The sequence below is a fragment of the Scylla paramamosain genome, chromosome 41 (assembly GCF_035594125.1).
Source record: "Scylla paramamosain isolate STU-SP2022 chromosome 41, ASM3559412v1, whole genome shotgun sequence".
In the NCBI taxonomy this organism is placed as follows: domain Eukaryota; kingdom Metazoa; phylum Arthropoda; class Malacostraca; order Decapoda; family Portunidae; genus Scylla; species Scylla paramamosain.
In genome coordinates this window covers 9,281,967-9,286,966 of record NC_087191.1, presented here as the reverse complement: position 1 = coordinate 9,286,966, position 5,000 = coordinate 9,281,967, and the positions used below count along the sequence as shown (strand labels likewise).

The window sequence follows — 5,000 nt, the reverse complement described above, 5'->3', positions numbered from 1 at the left end:
ATGGAGTCTCTGTTCAGTAAATGGGAGAAAGGTGGAGGATATGATCTTGTGTCCCGGTAACAGATACATAGCTAGTTGTAATACTAGGAATTCTACTTTACTCGTGTGTGTGTGTGTGTGTGTGTGTGTGTGTGTGTGTCTGAAAGCAATCACAAACGTCTGCACCACAAGTTGAGGCGCAAATGAAGCAAGAAATAAGAAAAAAAAAAGTCATTATTGTTGCTGTTATTGCTGCTTTTATGGTTGCTTTCATGTTCGTCTTATTCATAAATTTTCTTATTTTTCTTTCTCTTGTTCTCCTTCGTGTAACTTTCCTACGTCCCTCAACAACGAATAGAAACAAAAAAACAAACGACACGATACAAAAACCAACACACAAACCGAAAAAAAAAACAAAGAAAAAAAAACATATAAAAAATCAAAACCAAAACAAGCATCAACATCGTGACGGAATCGTGCAAGCGAGAGACGAGACAAATCACCCCAAATCATCTTTTATATGCAAAATTCCTCCTCCTATTTTCCTGTTCCTCCGTCGGGAAAAAAGCGTGCATGACAAAATCTCCTTTGCCGTTTGCGTGTAGCGGAGGGGGTGGTGGGGGACGAGGGCAGGGTCGTAAACCAAGCTATCACCTCCCCACGCTGTGTTCCGGAGCTGGCGATAACCTCAAATAGTCTCCAGGGCGCACAAAACCCAGAGAAGCGACGGGTGGACCTTCAAACACTCGCCACTTCTTCCCCTCTCCCTCCCAAGTCACTTTATCCGCAGTCCACGAGGAGGTTAGTGTACTTTTACAAGGGGAGAAAGACAGGGCAGCGAAGGGACGGGAAAAAATAGGTACATAGGTCTGGGAATGTTTGTGTTATTCTTTGCTGGGGTGTTGGTAAGGCTCTTTTTGGTTTGTTTGGGTCTTGTGGGCTGGTTTTGTGTGTGTGTGTGTGTGCGTGTGTGTGTGTGTGTGTGTGTGTGTGTGTGTGTGTGTGTGTGTGTGTGTGTGTGCGCCTGTGGAAGGAATTAGGGTGGGGGTGAAGAGAAAGATTTTCTTAGTTGTTTTGATTGTTGTATTAGTATTGCATTTTTGTTATTATTCCTGTTATTGTTATTGTTATTCCTGGTATTACTCTGACTACTAATGCTACTACTACTACTACTACTACTACTACTACTACTACTACTACTACTACTACTACTACTACTACTACTACTCGGTATCGTCTTGCTTTCTACTTTTAATTTCGTAATCATATTTTACGCTTCTCATTTTCAGTTTAAATTAAGTTACTCAATTTCCCGGTACTCTGACACACACACACACACACACACACACACACACACACACACACACACACACACACACACAACATAGTCTCTTTTATATAATCATTCCTTAACTTTGAATTTCTCTTCTTATCTTCAGTATATAAAAAAAGACTTAAAGAGACAAATCTTCGGTGAAAACCAAAAGAGAGAAAAAGAAAAAGGAATTGCATCAGTGTTACTTTGACTCTTTTACTGTTATTTTCACCGAGCTCTACGACCAAAGGTGAAAGTCTCCGAAGGATTGATCTGAAGCGTCCCAAACGTCCCGAACCGTCCCAAAAGTGCAAAGTGCTACTGCGAAACTCACTAACTCTAGAAACGCACTCAACATTCCTGCGTCTTTACCTGATTTTCTCTCTCTTTTTTCGCCAGAACTCCAATTCCTTCAAGAGAGAGAGAGAGAGAGAAGCGTCAGATCACACGAGAAACTAAATTGGTCCATGGCTTTCACGACTCGTATTTCTTTTCAAGGCGACATTTGGCGAGCTTCTTGACTTTAGCGTACTGTCTATTTCTTTCCCTCCATTTCCCTCACCTCGCCCTCCTCTCAGCGCCGCCCCGTAAAAAGATGAATACCTGTCCTCTTCACCTCACTAATGAAAACGGGCTAGGAAATAGAGTAGCTTAAATTTTTTGGTTTCTCTTGCTGTAAGGAAGTAAATTCATGGTTTCTTAGTCGTATTATCGCCATTTTTTTAGTCTATCTTTCTATCTGGAAATAAATAAGGAAGTAGATTAGTTGTTTGGTGTTTGTGTTACCAAAGTTTTTTTCATCTTTTATCACTGTTAGGGAATTAAGTAAGTTTCTTGTTTCGTATTTGTATTAGCATTGTTTTTGTTCTTTCCCTGGTTACGTATAAGGAAGTAGAGTAATTTCATTTATTTTTATTCCTTTTCGTCATTTTTTATTCGTATTATTATAACTTTTCTGTTTCTCTGACTATAAGGAAGTTAATTCGTTATTTCGTGTTCGTATTCTTATAATCATTTTTCGTGTTTTTTTTTTTCTGATAACGTGTAATGAAATAGAGTAAATTCATCATTTCGTATTCGTGTTATTTCTATTTTTTTTTTTTTCAGTTTCCTTGACTATAATGATATAAAATTAATTCACTTCGTATTTTTGTGGTCACCATTATTTCTGCTTTTTTGCCTATAAGGAAATAGAGTAAATTCTTCATCTCATATTGGCATTATCACATTTTCCACTTTCTCTTTCTGTAAGGCAATGTATCACGACCATCCGATAGAAAAAGGAAGGTGAATAAACTAAAAAAAATGTCCAATAGCTGAAACGTCCGAACAATAAAAGCTATACATTAAATTCTTTTCTTATTCATATTGCCTCGAGTTTTTCCACCTTTCCTTTACTCAAAGTACGTCTCGGGGTCTGTGTAGCAGGAGAACTTGAGAAATAACCTTATTAAAAACTCAATCTAAAAATCAGTCTTGCGTTAAAACTACAGATATAATATTAGTGATGAACATTTTTTTTTTTTTTTTTTTGCTTCTCACAAAAATAAAAAGAGAAGAAAATTAAATAATCCAAAAGTTATTCATACATTCAAACTACTCACGTAATATTACTGTCCTGAACATTTTTTTTTTATACCTTTCAAAATAAAATAAAAATAAAAATTGACTTTAAAAAAAAAAAACTCAAGTAATTTAAAAGTCACTCGTACATTCAAACTTCTTACGAAACATTAGCCTCCTGAGTTAATTATTTTTTACCTCCCGCAGAAAAAAAAAAAAAATAAATAAATAAATAAATAAAAAAAATATTAAAAAAAACTACCCTTACATTGAAAATCCAGGACTTATTTCTCATTTTCCACCTCCCTTCTCAAAAACCAAACTCCCCACGCTACTCTCGGCAACAAAAGAGGCAAGAAAATAAATAAATAAATAAAATAAACAAAAACGACGAAGAAGAAAGAAACTGAACCCAACTCCCTAAAAAAGGAACCTAATAACCAAAAGGTCTGCATAAGGAGAGTCGTAGATTAAAGCGGAGGTCAAAATATTACGTTTGTCTTCCCATTCCCCCCGTATTCCCTTCGTGTCTCTTCGCCTGACCTCCGCAGTGTCTTATGTTTACCGGAGGCGCTTCTAGTTCTGATGGAGAAAACTGAAGACTCTACAGGGACGAGAGAAGGAAGGAGAGAGGAGGAGAGGGAACTTGAAACAGAGGGAAGGAAAGCGAAAGGGGAACGAATAGGGAGGAGAGGGGAGGAAAGGAAGAAGGAAGGATATTGAAGGAGAGGAAGGGGAAAGGCGACGGAAAGAGCGAAAAAAAAGGAAAAGGCAGAGGAGGGAAGGAGAATGAATGAGAGGGAAGGAGATGGAGGGAGACGGAAGGAGTAAGGAGAAAGAGGAAGAGAGGGAAGGAGAAGGAATGAGAGGAAACTAGTGAAAAGTAGAAGAAAGAAGAAGAAAGGAACGTGAAGGAGCATGAAAAAGGAAGAAGGAGCGTGAAGGAGCGAGAAAGGAGAAGGAAGAAGTGAAGGAAAGAGAAGAAACAAGAAAAACAGTGAAGGAGAGGGAAGAACATGAAGAAATGAGAAAAACCCACAAGGAACACGAAGGAGCGAGAAAAAGCAAGAAGGAAGGTGAAGGAGCAGGAAAGGAGAGGGAAGAGAGGGACATTAGCACGCGAAGATGAAATAGAAGGGGAGGTCACGATGGTGCAAAGAAAGGAAGGAAGGAAGGAAGGTCTTTGCTTAACCCTCTCGTCTATTAGTACGCGGCGCAGTGACGGAGAGGCATCGGGGAGAGGGACACACGTGATGACCCCTGTGATTTGTGACCATTTGAGGCTAAGTTCTGTGAAAGGAATGGATTGAAGGAGGGAGGCTATCAGAGAGTGAGAGAGAGAGAGAGAGAGAGAGAGAGAGAGAGAGAGACAAAAGGAGAAACATTCAGAAAGACAGTCAACCAGAAAAAAAAAATTACAGAGTACAAACACAGGCATGAAATTTTAGAGATACGCAAACAAATGGCAAATGGAGACGGGCAGACAGACAAACAAATAGAGATTTATACATAAGAGACAAACAGACAAATGAAGGGACGAAATCAAACAATAGACAAGCAGACAGGTAGACAAACAGACAGGCAGACAAACACAGACGTACAGATTGAGATAGAAATATAGAAGCAAATAGAGACAGAAAAAAAGACAGTAGACAAAAAATAACAAGAATAACAAGCAACAGAACAAACAAACAGACAAAGAATAGACAAACAACAAAAAAAGACAGACAGAAACAGACAGAAAATTACAGAAAAGAAATAAAACCAGACTGGATAGGAAAAAAAAAAATATACAGGGTGAAGAAAGAATTTTAATTAGTGTACAGGTGACAGGTGTTTTGCGATGCAGGTAAAGATAGGAAAGTGTACGTTCACTGTATCATTAATCGAAGCATCGGACGTTCAAAGGAGTATTAAGCGCAGTGAGGCTTCCTGCTGTGTTGTTTGATTTTATGTTAATTGAATGCGGCACTAATTACGCTATTTACCTTACAATGATCTGCAGCTTCAAAGTTGGAGTATAATTTCTTATTGTATCAGGATCATTATATTGAGGATTGAACTCGTAGCAATTCAAAAGGATCTGAGACTCAATGGAAGGAGACTAAAAAGAAAGAAAATGATAAGTGACAAGACTTGAATA

At 38.2% G+C, this 5,000-nt stretch overlaps 1 protein-coding gene across 1 annotated transcript in view; it reads left to right on the top strand.

Moving 5' to 3' along the window:
• LOC135092941 (uncharacterized) overlaps positions 1-5,000 on the top strand; it is a 393,086-nt gene that overhangs the window by 379,185 nt on the left and 8,901 nt on the right. The window lies entirely within an intron of this gene.